General features: G+C 50.7%; 1 protein-coding gene across 2 annotated transcripts in view; it reads right to left on the bottom strand.

The window, feature by feature from the left end:
* SSH2 (slingshot protein phosphatase 2) overlaps positions 1–17530 on the bottom strand; it is a 506736-nt gene that overhangs the window by 281412 nt on the left and 207794 nt on the right. The gene's annotated exons all lie outside the window — the stretch shown is intronic.

Genomic DNA, 17530 nt, shown 5'->3' with positions numbered 1-17530 from the left:
TCTCCACAATAGGCACAACCCTGGCACCCAGGTAAGCCCCTTGTAACTGGTACCTCTGGTACCAAGGGCCCTGATGCCAGGGAAGGTCTCTAAGGGCTGCAGCATGTCTTATGCCACCCTAGGGACCCCTCACTCAGCACATACACACTGCTTTCCAGCTTGTGTGTGCTGGTGGGGAGAAAATGACTAAGTCGACATGGCACTCCCCTCAGAGTGCCATGCCAACCTCACACTGCCTGTGGCATAGCTAAGTCACCCCTCTAGCAGGCCTTACAGCCCTAAGGCAGGGTGCACTATAACACAGGTGAGGGCATATGTTTGAGCACTATGCCCCTACAGTGTCTAAGCCAAACCTTAGACATTGTAAGTGCAGGGTAGCCATAAGAGTATATGGTCTGGGAGTCTGTCAAACACGAACTCCACAGCACCATAATGGCTACACTGAAAACTGGGAAGTTTGGTATCAAACTTCTCAGCACAATAAATGCACACTGATGCCAGTGTGCACTTTATTGTAAAAATACACCCAGCGGGCATCTTAGAGATGCCCCCTGAAAACATACCCGACTTCCATTGTGGGCTGACTAGTTTTTGCTAGCCTGCCGCACACCAGACATGTTGCTAGCCACATGGGGAGAGGGCCTTTGTCACTCTGTGCCCAGAAACAAAGCCTGTACTGTGTGGAGGTGCTTCTCACCTCACCCTGCAGGAACTGTAACACCTGGCGGTGAGCCTCAAAGGCTCACCCCTTTTGTTCTTTTTTACAGCGCCACAGGGCATCCCAGCTAGTAGAGATGCCCGCCCCTCCGGCCACTGCCCCCATTTTTGGCGGCAAGGTTGGAGGAGATAATGAGAAAAACAATGAGGAGTCACCCCCCAGTCAGGACAGCCCCTAACGTGTCCTGAGCTGAGGTGACTCTTACTTTTAGAAATCCTCCATCTTGTAGAAGGAGGATTCCCGCAATAGGATTAGGGATGTGCCCCCCTCCCCACAGGGAGGAGGCACAAAGAGGGTGTAGCCACCCTCAAGGACAGTAGCCATTGGCTACTGCCCTCCCAGACCTAAACACACCCCTAAATTCAGTATTTAGGGGCTCCCAGAACCGAGGAAGACAGATTCCTGCAACCTAAAGAAGAAGAAGGACTGCTGACCTGAAGCCCTGCAGTGAAGACGGAGACGACAAATAATTTGGCCCCAGCCCCACTGGCCTGTCTCCCTACTTCGAAGAAAACTGCAACAGCGACGCATCCAACAGGGTACAGTGACCTCTGAAGCCTCAGAGGACTACCCTGCATCTAAAGGACCTAAAAACTTCAGAGAACAGCGGCCCTGTTCAAGAAACTGCAACTCTTTGCAACAAAGAAGCAACTTTTAAAGACCACACGTTTCCCACCGGAAGCGTGAGACTTTCCACTCTGCATCCGACACCCCCGGCTCGACCTGTGGAAAACCAACACTACAGGGAGGACTCCCCGGCGACTGTGAGCCCATGAGTAGCCAGAGTTGACCCCCTTGAGCCCCCACAGCGACGCCTGCAGGGGAAATCCAGAGGCTCCCCCCTGACCGCGACTGCCTGCTTCAAGGAACCCGATGCCTGGAAATCACACTGCACCCGCAGGACCTGAAGGAACCGAACTCCAGTGCAGGCGGCCCTCTGCCTAGTCCAGGTGGTGGCTACCCGAGGAGCCCCCCCTGTGCCTGCCTGCATCGTTGAAGTACCCCTGTGTCTCCCCATTGATTCCTATTAGAAACCCGATGCCTGTTTGCACTCTGCACCCGGCCGCCCCTGTGCCGCTGAGGGTGTACTTTCTGTGCCTGCTTGTGTTTCCCCAGTCTGCCTTCCGAAGACGCAGGTACTTACCTGCTGGCAGACTGGAACCGGGGCACCCCCATTTCCATTGAAGCCTATGGGGGTTATTCTAACTTTGGAGGAGTGTTAATCCGTCCCAAAAGTGACGGTAAAGTGACGGATATACCACCAGCGTATTACGAGTTCCATAGGATATAATGGACTCGTAATGCGGCTGGTGGTAAATCCGTCACTTTTCCGTCACTTTTGGGACGGATTAACACCTCCTCCAAAGTTAGAATAACCCCCTATGTGTTTTGCGCACCACTTTGACCTCTGCACCTGACCGTCCCTGAGCTGCTGGTGTGGTAACTTTGGGGTTGCCTTGAACCCCCAACGGTGGGCTACCTTGGACCCAACTTTGAACCCTGTAAGTGTTTTACTTACCTGTGAACTTAACATTTACTTACCTCCCCCAAGAACTGTTGATTTTTGCACTGTGTCCACTTTTAAAATAGCTTGTTGCCATTTTTGCCAAACCTATACATGCTATTGTGATTATTCAAAGTTCCTAGAATACCTGAGTGAAATACCTTTCATTTAAAGTATTACTTGTAAATCTTGAACCTGTGGTTCTTAAAATAAACTAAGAAAAGATATATTTTTTATATAAAAACCTATTGGCCTGGAGTAAGTCTTTGAGTGTGTGTTCCTCATTTATTGACTGTGTGTGTACAACAAGTGCTTAACACTTCCCTCTGATAAACCTACTGCTCGACCACACTACCACAAAATAGAGCATTAGAATTATCTCTTTTTGCCACTATTTTACCTCTAAGGGGAACCCTTGGACTCTGTGCACACTATTTCTCACTTTGAAATAGTATATACAGAGCCAACTTCCTATACTGGGGGAGGAAAAGATTGAACAGTGTAACAGGTAAGGACACGACTTATAGTTCTTATCTCTGGGTTTTGAGTAGTCCGTCGTTGGGGGGTCGGTCGGGTGCAGAGGTCAAAGGAGAGCCCAGTTAACGTGGGCTCCTATAGAGATAGGGGTACTCGGAATGCGGTCAGCCAGCAGGTAAGTACCTGTGACTCGGAGGGCAGACCGGGGTATTAGAAGAGCACTGGTGGTGCCACAAGTAGGCACCAAACGAACGAGTTACTTACCTTCGGTAACGACTTTTCTGGTGGATACATTAGCTACCTGTGGATTCCTCACCTAATGAATACTCCCATGGCGCCAGCATTCGACGGAAATCTTCTTCCTAGTCTCTGCACGTCGACGAGGACGTCACTCTAGCCCACGCGACGCCGTCTGACGTCATACAGGCAATAAGAGGTCCTCGACGACGTGCCGACGTCAGTACCAACATTTTTTACGTGCATGAGAACAACCACCCAATGCAATGAAAGAGCAAGGCAACATCCCATAACCTTGTAAAATACACAATATTGCAATGAATAGCTGTAAATTTAATATAACGAACAAATATATGCAAATCATGTATATACACAAAGATATATACATATATATATATATATATATATATATACAGATAATATACACACGTATCCATATATACAACGTCTATTGCAACCTTGAAGACCAAGAGGAGCGCACTCAAGGATTACTTGGTAAGACCAGAAAGGCAACGGGGAGGCGGGTGGGACCGTGAGGAATCCACAGGTAGCTAATGTATCCACCAGAAAAGTCGTTACCGAAGGTAAGTAACTCGTTCTTCTGATGGATACAACTACCTGTGGATTCCTCACCTAATGAATAGAGTCCCAAAGCAGTACCACGCCAGGTGGCGGGTGCCTAAATGGTCAAACCAAGAAATCCTGCAGCACTGACCGTGCAAAATGGCCGTCCCTTCTGACCTCAGAGTCCAAACAGTAATGTTTCGCAAAAGTGTGAAGGGACGACCAAGTTGCGGCCTTGCAGATGTCAACCACAGGAACACCCCTGGCCAAGGCCGAAGTGGCCGACTTAGCTCTGGTGGAATGAGCTCTAATGCCCTCAGGAGGGTCCTTCTTTGCCAAAGAGTAACAGATTTTAATGCAAAGAACCACCCACCTGGAGAGTGTTCTCTTGTGGACTGCCTTTCCTCTCCTCTTGCCCACGTACCCGATGAACAGCTGATCCTCCAGCCTGAAATCCTTTGTTCTATCAATAAAGAAGCTCAACGCCCTCTTTGGGTCCAGACGGTGCAGTCTTTCTTCCTCTTTAGAAGGATGAGGCGGAGGATAGAACGTGGACAAAGTAATTGTCTGAGCCAAACGGAAGGGTGAAACAACCTTCGGGAGGAAAGCAGCCTTGGTCCTCAACACCACCTTATCCCCATAAAAAGTTGTATAAGGGGGCTTTACCGATAAGGCCTGCAACTCACTCACTCTCCTTGCAGATGTTATCGCTACCAGGAAAACTGTTTTTATAACCAAATACCTTAAGGGGCAAGAATGCATAGGCTCAAAAGGGGACCCCATAAGGAAAGTCAGGACCAAGGACAAATCCCATTGCGGCATAACAAATGGTTTTGGAGGATATTTATTTAGAAGACCTTTCAAGAATCTGATAACAATAGGGGATTTAAATAACGATGGTTGGTCTGGAAGACAAATGAAGGCTGACAAGGCCGACAAATAACCCTTAATGGTAGCCACTGCACAACCTTTCTGCGCTAGAGAGAGAGCAAAAGACAAAACGTCCGATAGATGAGCATGTAAGGGATCAATCTGCCTCTCTCCACACCACGCAACAAATTTAGACCACCTATTAGCGTAGATAGATTTAGTGGAGTGTCGCCTGGCCGCTAATATAACATCCACTACATCAGGCGGGAGAGAGAAGGAACTCAGGTTGCCCCGTTCAATCTCCAGGCATGTAGGTGCAGACTCTGGAGGTTGGGGTGTAAAACCTGCCCCTGCGACTGCGAGAGGAGGTCTGCCCTGAAAGGGAGATGGAGCGGAGGGCACATTGAGAGTTGGAGAAGGTCGGAGTACCACACCCTCCTTGGCCAATCCGGAGCTATTAAGATGACTAGCGCCCGGTCTTGGCGAATCTTCCTCAATACTCGAGGAATCAAGGGTATGGGAGGAAACGCGTAAAGCAACTGGCCGCACCAGGTTATTTGAAACGCGTCCCCTAACGCTCCCTGCATCGGATACTGGAGGCTGCAGAATAACGGACAATGCGCGTTCTCCCGAGTGGCAAACAGATCTATCCGAGGAAACCCCCACATCTGGAAGATTAAACGGACTTGATCTGGATGGAGACGCCACTCGTGGTCGGCCGAGAATTGGCGACTGAGACTGTCCGCACGTACATTCAAGACCCCGGCCAGATGATTTGCTACCAAGCAAATCTGATGGTCCTTTGCCCAAGACCATAGTCGAAGAGCTTCTCTGCAGAGAAGGTACGACCCTACTCCTCCCTGTTTGTTTATGTACCACATCGTGGTAGTATTGTCCGTCAGGACCTGTACCGACTGACCACGAAGGGAAGGGAGGAAGGCCTTGAGAGCCAGACGTACAGCCCGTAACTCTAACAGATTGATATGAAACATCTGCTCCTCTGGAGACCAAAGGCCTTTGATCTCCAGATCCCCCAGATGAGCTCCCCACCCTAGAGTGGAAGCATCCGTTATGACCGTGGCCACTGGTGGCGACTGCGCGAACGGCTTTCCTTGTGAAAGATTGTTGCTCGCAATCCACCACTTCAAGTCCACAGCAGCATCTCTGGAGGTCTTGACAGCACCTTCTAGATCTCCTTTGTGTTGAGACCACTGCCTTCGGAGGCACCACTGAAGAGCCCTCATGTGCCAGCGAGCATGCGTGACCAACAGAATGCAGGAGGCAAACAGACCGAGCAGACGAAGGACCTTGAGGACTGGAACTACCGCTCCATTTCGAAACATTAGAACCAATTCCTGAATATCTTGAATCCGCTGAGGCGGAGGAAAGGCTCGACTCAATGTTGTATCCAGTACTGCCCCTATGAACAGGAGGCGCTGAGAGGGCTCCAGGTGAGATTTGGGCTCGTTCACCGAAAAACCCAGGTCGAACAACAACTGAGTCGTTGACTGCAGATGATGCGACACAAGCTCCGGCGACTTGGCTTTGATCAACCAGTCGTCCAAGTAAGGGAATACTGCTATCCCCTTCCTTCTGAGCTCTGCCGCAACCACCGACATCACCTTCGTGAAGACTCGAGGTGCTGAAGTAAGACCAAACGGAAGGACCGCAAACTGATAGTGCTGCGATCCCACCATAAACCGGAGATACTTCCTGTGTGACTTGAGTATCGGGATATGAAAGTAAGCATCCTGCAAGTCGACAGACACCATCCAATCTTCCTTGTTCAACGCCCAAAGCACCTGAGCTAGGGTCAGCATCTTGAACTTTTCCTGTTTGAGGAACCAATTCAAGATCCTCAGGTCCAGGATTGGTCTCAACCGACCATCCTTCTTGGGAATCAGGAAATACCTTGAGTAACAACCTCGACCCCTTTCCTGCTCTGGGACCAACTCTACCGCGCCCTTTGAAAGGAGGACTTGTACCTCCTGTTCTAGCAACAGGAGGTGTTCTTCTGAACAATAAGATGGGCGGGCGGGATGAGGGGCGGGAACTCCCGAAAGGGAAGGGTGTAGCCTTTTCCCACAATACTGAGAACCCAAGTGTCCATTGTAATAGTCTTCCACTTGCGGAGAAAATGCTGTAATCTTCCCCCTACAGGAGAGGAGTGAGTGGGAAATGGTGGAAGCCTAAGGCTGCTTTCCCTGCTGCACCCCTCCAGAGGACGAGGAAGAGGCAGAGTGCTGCTGAGAGGCTCCTCTGGTGCAGGCCCTCCCTCTCCCTCTAAAAGATCTATAGGGATGGGAAGAGGCAGGTTGCTGGAATCTCCCCCGAAAGGAAGAGGAGGAAGAGCCACGCCCAAATCCCCGAAACCTCCTGAAAATCCTCAGGTAACTTCGGCGCCGATGAAAGAGCACTCGGAGCGGATGGACCCACCGGAGTCACAGGACGAAATCCCGACGTCGACGGGATGGAAATCTCCGGGGCCAATCCCTCCGAAGCCACCGGAGCGGCCACCGGCGCCGACACCGGCGCCGAGCCCACGTTCCCAAAAGGGAGAAAGGGCATAAAGGGTGCCGGCCGTAGAGGCGCAGGATCACCCAATGAAAAGGCCAAAGGGCCAGCCGGAGCACCCCCTGGAGCCATCTGTTGGAAGATGGTATACATCGCATTTAGGAATGCGGTACTATCGGCTCCAGGGGTGGGAAAAGCCGGATACTGGGGTGCCTGTATCGAAGGCGACCCCGACGCCGGCCTCGACGTCTGCGACGCCGGGGACAACACCAGAGGCTGCACCACTTCAATCACCGACGCCTGTCCAGGTGAAGTCGGTGACGCCGGAGAGGGCAACGGCGTCGATGGATGCGGCGTGACCGTGGGACTGACCTCCCAAGTCCTCCGGCGCCGATCCGAAGACCTGGAACGAGTCTCCTTGCTCGAATGGCGCCGTGATTCTCTACGGCGCCGGGAGTCTCGATGACGCTGATGCCTTGGCGAAGAAGACTTCTTATGATGTTTTTCTTTCTTCGACTTCGCCATAAACAACTTCGCCTCACGTTCCATGAGGGCCTTTGGATTCATGTGCTGACATGAATCGCAAGTCGAGACGTCGTGGTCGGAGCTTAAACACCAAAGACAGTCGGAGTGAGGATCCGTAACTGACATCTTGTCCCCACACTCACGACAAGGCTTAAAACCCGACTTTCTCTGCGACATTATTACTGCAGCGAAGGACTGCGCAGCAAAAAATACACTGTAACCACGAAAGTAACAGTTGCTCCCTCGAAGATAACCGTTTCGAATGCACGGAAAAAAGGGAACTGACGTCGGCACGTCGTCGAGGACCTCTTATTGCCTGTATGACGTCAGACGGCGTCGCGTGGGCTAGAGTGACGTCCTCGTCGACGTGCAGAGACTAGGAAGAAGATTTCCGTTGAATGCTGGCGCCATGGGAGTATTCATTAGGTGAGGAATCCACAGGTAGTTGTATCCATCAGAAACACACCCTCAGCAGCACAGGGGCAGCCGGGTGCAGGATGCAAACAGGACATCGGGTTTCCAATGCATATCAATGCAGAGACCCCGGTGGTCACTCAGAGAATGCAGGCGAGGTCCAGGGGGATGTCTCCAGCATACCACTGGTCGGATAGGGCAGAGGACTGACTACGGTCGATGACGCATAGAGGGTCAGGTTATCCAAGTCCTGAGGGCTGCGGGTGCAGTGTGTCCTTCAGGCATCGGATATCTTTGTCCAGAGCTCGTGGTCAGAGGGGTCCTCTGGATTCTCTCTGCAGGTGTCATCGTGGGGCTTGGAGGGGTCGACCCAGGGTGGGCTCTTGCTCACAATCACCTGGGGACCCTTGCTTGCTGGGTGGACCACCTGGACACGGGCCATGGGCGTCGGGTACACAGGGGTCAAGACTCACGCTTCCGGAGTGAGGTGAGAGTCCTTGGTAGAAAGTTTCTAGGGGGCAGAGCCGCTGTACTCTGGAGTTCTTGGTCCTTTTGGGTACAGGGCAGTCCTCTGAAGTTGGCAGAGGTCGCTGGGTCCGCTGGATGCGTCGCTGGTCTTCTTGCAGGTTCTCTGAAACAGGAGACAGGCCGGTAGGGCTGGGGCCAAAGCAGTTGGTGTCTTCCTCCTTCTCCGCTGGGGTTTCAGCTTAGCAGTCCTTCTTTTTTGTAGGTCACCAGGAATCTGGTGAGCTGGTTTCACTGAGGCCCATAAATCCTAGATTCAGGGGCATGTGAGGGCCAGGGGGCAGTAGCCAATGGCTACTGTCCCTGAGGGTGGCTACACCCTCCTTGTGCTCACTCCCTTTGGGAAGGGTGTGCATTCCTATCCCTATTGGCCCCTGTCCTCCAAACCAATATGGAGGATTCTGCAGGGAGGGGGTCACCTCAGCTCTGAACACCTTAGGGGTGGTCCTGGCTGGAGTGGTCACTCCTCCCTGTTTTCCCTAATTTTCCCGCCAGACTTGCTGCCAAAGTGGGCCTTTGTCCGGGGGGTGGGCATCTCCACTAGTTGGAGTGCCCTCGAGCACTGTAATCTGAGGCTTGAGATCTGAGGCTCACCGGCAGGTGTTACAGTTCCTGCAAGGGGAGGTGTGAAGCATCTCCACCCAGGACAGGCTTTGTTTCTGACCAGAGAGTGCACAAAGGCACTCACCCCATGTGGTCAGAAACTCGTCTGAAAGTGGCAGGCTGGCACAGACGGGCCAGTCCTACACTAGCAGTTGGGCTAACATACAGGGGGCATCTCTAAGATGCCCTCTGTGTGCATTTTTCAATAAATCCCACACAGGCATCGGTGTGGGTTTATTGTGCTGAGAAGTTTGTTACCAAACTTCCCAGAATTCAGTGAAGCCATTATGGTGCTGCAGAGTTCTTAATGAAACTCCCAGACCATATACTCCATATAGCTACACTGCACTTACAATGTCTAAGAATGGACTTAGACACTGTAGGGGCATATTGCTCAAGCAGCTATGCCCTCACCTGTGGTACAGTGCACCCTGTCTTAGGGCTGTAAGGTTTGCTAGAGGGGTGACTTATCTATGCCACATGAAGTGGTTTGTGGGCATGGCACACTGAGAGGGGTGCCATATAGACTTTGTATTTTTCTCCCAACTAGCACACACAAGCTGCAAGGCAGTGTGTATGTGCTGAATTAGGGGTCCCCAGGGTGGCATAATACATGCTGCAGCCCTTAGAGACCTTCCCTGGCCACAGGGCCCTTGGTATCAGGGGTACCTTTTACAAGGGACTTAACTGTGTGACATAACTTTTCCAATTCTTGGAACAAAGGTACAGTTTTAGGGAAAGAACACTGGTGATGGGGCCTGGTTACAGGGTCCCAGCACAGTTTCAATCAAAGTTGGCACCAACACTAGGCAAAAAGTGGGGGGTAACCATGCCAACAGTGGCACTTTCCTACATCAATGATTTGCAGACTTTGGTTCATAATTATAATGTTCTTTCCGCAGTTGTTGCACAAACCATATTAAGATGCATGATTTCAAAACTATGAATGATTTATTTGACATAATTTGCTGACATTACATTATTCGCCAATGCTCTTTTTGGATCCAGAGGGTGAAGTCTCCCCTCTTCATGAGAGGGATGTGGAGGTGTGTAAAAAGTAGACAAAGTGATGAATTGGCCTACATGAAAAGGAGTAACAACCTTAGGAAGGAAGGAGGCCTTAGAACGAAGCACCACCTTGTCAGGATGGACAGATAAAAATGGTGGCTTCGACGATAGACCGTGAAGCTCACTCACTCTGCGAGCAGAGGTGATGACAATCAGGAAAGCTGTTATTTAGTGTGAAGAGCCGCAAGGGACAATTATGGAGTGGCTCAAAAGGGGCACACATAAGGTAAGGACCAGGTTCAAATCCCACTAGGGCATTATGAACAGTGTAGGTGGGTACAAATAGGTGAGTCCCTTAAGAATCCTCTCAACAGTGGGAGACTTGAATAAAGAAGGTTGATCTGGCAATCCGAGAAAGGTAAAGATGGCAGATAAGTAGCCTTTGAGGGTGCCCAAAGCATAGCCCTGCTGGGCAAAAGAGAGGATGAACAGTAGAACATCAGACAGAGGTGCAGAAAGGGGATCAACAGACTTGTTGGTACACCATGCTACAAATTTGTGCCAACAGGCATATACCGTGTTGGTGGAGGGATGCCTGGCTGCCAAGATAACATTACAGACTTCAGGCGGAAGGTCGAAAGCTGTCAACCGCCGCCGCCGCCTAATCCCCACGCAAGAAGGCGGAGAATGGACAGGTTCGAGTGGAGAACTGTCCCCTGCTGCTGCAACAGAAGATCCTCCCGAAGGAGCTGTCTAATCGGAGGATCGGAAGCTCGGCATACCATACTCTTCGTGCCCAGTTCGGATCCACAAGGATTACTTGGGCCCGGTCGTTGTTGATCTTCTTCAGAACACTGGGCAGAAGTTGTATTGGTGGGAAGGCATAAAGGATGCCTGAGTTCCACTCAAGATGGAAAGTGTTGCTGAGCGAGTGCCGCCTTGGAAACTCCAACACACAAAACAGCTGACATTGCAAGTTCTCTGTGGAGGCAAACAGATCTAACCAAGGCTCCACCCACTGCTGAAAGAGACCTTGCACTACACCTCCGGCTGGAGACACCATTCGTGATCGACTATTGATCGACAGCTGAGTTTGTCTGCTCTGGCATTCAGAGAGCCCGCGAGATATTGAACCACCAGAGTTATCATATGTTGTTCCAGCCATGTACAGAGGCACAGAACGTCTTAACAAAGGGTCCACGACCCTACTCTGCCCTGCTTGTTGCAGTACCACATCACGGTGGGGTTGTCCATGAACACCTGCACCGCTTTCCCTTTGAAAGAGGGAAGGAATGCTTTCAATGCAAGCCTGATCACTCGGAGTTCCAAAAGACTGATGTGGAGTCTGGCCTCCACCGGAGACCAGAGACCTCTGATCTCTGCCTCTCCCATGTGGCTGCCCCATCCTAAGAGGGACGCATCTGTCACTGCAGTGAGATCTGGCTGGGGAAGAGAGAGGGATCTGCCACTGACCCAATACTGATTCGAAAGCCATCACTGCAGAACTTTTGCAATTCCCTCAGAGATCTGGACTATGTGGGAGAGATTCCCCTGATGTTGCACCCACTGTATCTTCAGATCCCACTGAAGAGCCCACATATGCCACCTGGCATGTGTCACTAGCAGGATGCAGGAGGCCATGAAGCCCAGCAGCCTCAGAGTCATTCTCACCGATATCCAGTATAGAGGCTGAAATATTGGTATCATGGCCTGAATATCCTGGACTCACTTTTCAGGAGGATAAGCCAGAAACTGCACTGTGTTGAGAACAGATCCAATGAAGGGGAGCATCTGAGAGGGAGTCAGGTGTGACTTTGGAACGTTTATAGTCAGTCGGTCAGTCAGTCAGTTTTTAAGGAGCGCAGCTACTCACCCGTGAGGGTCTCAAGGTGCTGGTGAACCCCAGTGAATGCACAAGGTTCGCCGTAGTCTGAGGGTGGGAGACGACAGTCTTGGGCGTGTTTGCCTTCAACAGCCAGTCGTCGAGGTAGGGGAAGACTGAAACCCCTAACCTGCGCAGATGAGCTGCGACCACCGCCATCACTTTCGTGAACACTCAAGGGGCGCTGGTAAGGCCGGAGGGGGGCACAGTGAAATGAAAGTGCTTGTGACCTACCATGAATCGCAAGTAACATCTGTGGGAAGGCAGGACGGGTATGTGGAAGTAGGTGTTCTGCAAGTCCAATGCTACCATCCAGCCTCCAGGGTCCAAGGCAGATAGGACCTGAGCCAGGCTGAGCATTTTGAAATTCTCCTTCCTGAGGAAGACATTGAGGGCCCGGAGGGCTAGGACAGGGTTAAGGCCCTTGTTCTTCTTGGGCACCAGAAAGTAGCAGGAATAACAACCACAACCTACAACTGGAGTATAGATACTCTCTACTGCTCCCTTGGCCAAGAGAGCCGCGACTCCCTCGGGGAGGAGTGCCAAACGATCCTCCATTAAGCGGTCATAAAATGGTGGCATGGGAGGAGAGGTATTCTTGAAGGCCAGGGAGTAGTCCCTTTGGACTATTTGCAAAACCTACCTGTCCATCGTAATGGATTCCCAGTGGGGCACGTGATGGCGGATCCTGCCTCCAACTGGTCCGGGATGTTGTGACTGACTAGGAGAGTTTAGAGGCTGCAGCGGGGGTGGGGCTGGACTGGGCAGACCTCTCGCTCCCTGAACCACGAGCCTGTGGGATTCCACATCTGTGACCACACAGAGGCTTTTCAGCATGCGTGACTCTGTGGCTGGCAGGGAAAGGACGCGGAAGGGAGCCACTTCCGTGAGCATAAAAGGGGCAAAAAGTGGACTGTGCTGGGTGAGGGGCTGCTGCAAGGCCAAGGGAGCGAACCATAGCCCAGGACTCCTTGAAACGCTTGAGCACCGAGTCCGCTTTGTCCCCGAAGAGATGGGTGCCATCGAAGGGCATGTCCATGAGAGATTGTTGGACATCCCTCGAAAAGCCAGATGTCCTCAATCAGGCATGGTGCCGTAAGGCCACCATCGATGCAACCGATCTACCCAGAGAGTCGGTTGTGTCCAGCCTACAACGCATTGTGAACTTGGCCACATCCCTCCCATCAGCAACAGCTTGGGAGTGATGGCCCGGGCCTCCTCCGGGACCTGTGGCAGCAGTTAGGCGACCGTATCCCATAATGAATGGGTATAGCGACCCAAGAAGAAAACGACACCAGACTGGGGGAAGAATACACCTTCTTCCCAAGCTGATCGAGTCTTTTTGATTCCTGATTCGGAGGGTTGGATGGGAATGCACCAGATGATGAAGAAGCCTGGATGACAAGGCTCTCAGGCGTAGGGTGTTGGGACAGACATTTAAGGTCATTTGGCGTAGGCTGATAGGGGCGAGTGATTGTCCCATTCGCAGGAGCCCCTGTGCTGGGTCTGGACCAAGTACCCAGTAGGACATCCGTGAGGGCTTCATTGAAAGGTAAAAGAGTTTCTGAGGTGGAAGCCCCAGGGTGAAGCACCTCAGTCAGGAGGTTAGTCCTGACTGCCACAGAAGGAAGCTTGAGGCCGAGGACCTCAGCCACCCTACTGACCCCCATGGAATATGACGCTCCCTCCTCTGTAACAACAGTAAGGGGAGAAAGCAAGCAAGCATCTAGGGAAGTATCCAGACCACTAGCCTTACCCACTTTCTGTGCTCAGTCCAAATCTGGATTGTCTAGCTGGTATTTTGAGGGACCAACGACCCATTCAAACCTTCCCCATGCCCATAGTAAAGAGGTTCAGGATCCAACCTGGGTTGAATTGACCCCATTGAAGATGGATATGGCGTTAAGCTAAGCCGTTCCGGCTCTGGGTCGTCGGGGTTAAGGATTCAGTCAACATCGATTGTGGGCCCAACCGATGCTGGGAGCGTCGACGTCTTTACCAGCGCTGGGGAAGGTCCCGTTGGCACAATTGGCGTCAGCACAGATCTGATAACAGATCAGGAGGGGCCCTTAGGGGCCAGGGCCAAAGCCACCGACACGGAACCTGAAGGACCCCCTTCGGACCCACAGGGCCCAAAGGGGGGTTGATCTGCCCAAAAATGAAGCGCATGGCATCGTAAAACTATGAGCTGGGCAGGGGTGGCTCTGGCCCCTGGAAACTCGGGGAAGTGCTGAGCCAATCCAGAAGTAGGCTCCGCAGACAAGAGGCCTAGAGCATTAAAACTTTTCCTGTGTTGCATAAGCTGAGCAACAGGGCGAAGTCGAAGAATGTTTGGCCTTCTTCAACTTCTTTTTCTTTTGACCCAAGTGTCCTGTGGTCTTAGAGTGGGATGACGAAGAGTGGCGGTAACTCCGCCAGCGGTCTCGTGACCTTCTTCTCGAACCAGACCAGGAGCAATGCGGAATCAATCGCTGGGCCTCCATGAGTTCCAGGGACCGCTGCCTCAAAGCCTTCGGGTTCGTGGCCTGGCACTCGGAGCACGACTTCGGGTTGTGGTCGTGCACCAGGCACAACAAGCACATGAGGTCTGGATCCGTCACTGACATCATTCGGTGACAGGAGTCACAGGGCTTAAAACCGTTCTTCTGTGACACCCTCAATGCACCAAAAAGTGAAATATATCGACAAAACAGTGGAAGTTAGTCAAAAAATGACCAAGGGTAGCTCTCTCCAGATCTGCACGTAGGCTGGAGTGGAAAGAAAATAAATTATGTCAGCATGCCAGGGTTACGCCTATATATGACCGTGACATAATCAGGACACCAATGACAGACACAAAGTCAACAGACGCCACCTGACGGCTGCTCGAAGAAAAATCTCTGGATCCAGTTTGATGCCTGGGAGAAATTCTAAGGTAAGGAATCTGCAACTAGAAGTCTCTATCAGATGTAGCATAGCATGCCACTCCGTACACCATTATTATGTATTCTGCACACCATTATTGTGTATTACTGTTTTTAATATAGTTACCCGTTTAAAAAATGTGTAATGTTAAGAAGTACATATTGTAGAGTTCTGGTGGCAATTAGAAACCACTCTACCTCCTGCCTGAGTACCATCTCTCCAAAATCACAGAATTAGGGGCGAGCGAAATATAAATTTTGCCCAGTCAGTCTCACATCAGCCCTATCGTCCAGGACATCCAGCTACATGGAATTGCCCTCCATCTTCCCCCGTCATTCAGGGCTCGGGATACCCCCGTTGTTCATTCGAGGATTGGAAAAGATAACCATTTCCATCCCTGCTGACACCTTTCCACGAGGAGAATTAAGTACCCTGACCCACGACTGATTATCATCATATGAAACGACTAGGCAACGACCGGGGGTCCGACAGGCTTAGAAGAAGCGGTAGAAAATCGAAAATAAAAACATTAAAAGTGAGGCTTTTCCACTTGCGAATGAGCCTGGGTGGGACAGGAGGGCCCTTACAGACGGCCTCGTCTTGGACTTAAATCAATATGATTATTGGCTAATTACAACAGGGCAGTTACGGGGTGTGTCGGCGTATGTGCAATTGCTGTACTGATTAGCGCTATATGCACTCACTTATTATGCGTGTTGCCGTTCGGGTACTTCTACCACAGTGACTTCACAGCGCTGGTTTTCACGCGTCCGTCAGGCACAGACCTCAGCAGCTGGCTCCATCAAAGGTGGGGTGCTGCACTGCGTCTGAACCACTGGGCGGCAGTGGCGAGCCAGTAAGCCGCTCTCGCTCCATCAGGACTCGTGGGACCGGCTCGGTGCCCGATAATCAGGTTCACCGCAGCGGCAGAGCCTTCATTCTATATATATTTATTAATGCATACTATATATATTATATTGATATATATGTCAGAAAAACAAAGTGTGTTACCCTTACCGAAAATTTGAATATTTCTCCTCCGTACCACGATTCTGAGGCTCCTAGCTCGGGCGCAACCGACCTTACACACTATCTAACTCCCAAGAGGGAATTAGACGCACTCACCAAAAACATAGTAATCTTAGGCAAAATATGTGAAACCACCTCGCTCCCCTTGGCTTCACATGGCGTACAGGCGCATCCAGCAGTCCACCTCCAGAGACGAGAGGAGCAATCACCCACAACACCTTTAGCCCTACTCAGCCAACCAAGCACAGCAGTCCAAGCTGCCTCTCGATTGTCCATGGGAAGGTACAGCTGACTTTTGGCTGCTGTTTTTGCACAAATTGTAGTGGTACAAAAGCCCACATTTCACAGGGAACCTTGAAATATGAAAAATGTTTCAGTTCCCTGTGAAATATGGGTTTATTCATCATGCTCATAATGACAGCCACTCTTCAAAACTTTACCCGTTGTCGGGGCCACTAGGATTATGTAGTTTAGAGGACAAAATTATGCAGCAAGGTAATATAATTCGTACAGCAAAATAGGTAAACTGTGTGGTATTATTTTCTCCATTTGAGCTAGAAAAAGCATTTTTGTAAAATCTGTAAATCGTGTGGCAAATCACATGCTAAATGCAAGAAAACCATAACCATGTAGTAAACGCGGCAGCCACAGAATCACATAAACCCACTCGTCCTCTCCATTTTCCATTATTTATCAAAACTATATTAATGAAATAAATGCTCTGATTGCAATCTGTGTTCATTGTCAGCTGCATTTCCAAGAAAACAGTTTTGTCAAGCTAATTCTCCCACAATCAGCAAGGTTTATAGAAAATACAGAATCGTCAATATGTGTGATACGGTCACATATTCCCATCTTTGGACTTGTGTTTTATGATGTTACTAAATTGCTATATTGGACCAAATTTCACGGTTGCCTGTTTTGTATCCCCCCACCCTCTCACACACACACAAACCACAGACATAGAAATTTTGAGGGGCACATGAATTATAGAAAACATTTGGGGGTCATTACGACCCCGGCAGTCGGTGTAATAGTGGCAGTAGTACAGTCAACAGTCTGGCTGGCGGTACATACCGCCACTGTTATGACATTGGCGGTTTGGCCAAAGCCAAACCGTCAAGTTAACACACTGACCACCATGGTGGTAACAAACGCCGGGCTGGAGACTGCAGTCTCCAGCCCGGCAGCCGTCATTAAGCCGCCCATGGCATTTTTACCCTGCCCACCGCCATGGTTTCCATGGTTTCTGTACCACCACAAAAACCATGGAGGTAAGCACTATCAGTGCCAGGGATTTCCTTCCCTAGCACTGATAGGGGTCTCCTCCGCCCCCCTCCCCAGAGTCCTCCCACACCCTCCCCCTCCCATTTGCCGCCAATGTTACAATGAGGGCCTTGGTCTCATTTTCACTTCAGGCTGTGCTCAAGGCAGCTACAAGTACAAGCACACTCCTGTCCCCGAAATAGGCACTGTTTTTAATTTTTAATACACACTCTATCATCCAATAAAGAGAGTAGCTACTTATGGACTCAGCTAAAGCCGCTCTGAGGGCTCATCAGATGCACAAGGCACTGTACAAATACTACTAAATACGATACATAGCACGACTCAGAAAAGACAATCAATGCAGTCCAAACCTGTATAAACTTGCTCAGGTAAGTATAGACAACTTTCTTAACTCCGGCACTCCAGTATCACATCATTTAGGAGAGAACCACCAAAACTTATCACAGGGGAGAGACCATATCATGCC

This window comes from Pleurodeles waltl, chromosome 3_1, assembly GCF_031143425.1.
Source record: "Pleurodeles waltl isolate 20211129_DDA chromosome 3_1, aPleWal1.hap1.20221129, whole genome shotgun sequence".
Taxonomy (NCBI): domain Eukaryota; kingdom Metazoa; phylum Chordata; class Amphibia; order Caudata; family Salamandridae; genus Pleurodeles; species Pleurodeles waltl.
The sequence above is the reverse complement of the archived record's forward strand: the minus strand, read 5'-3'. Positions and strand labels throughout refer to the sequence as shown.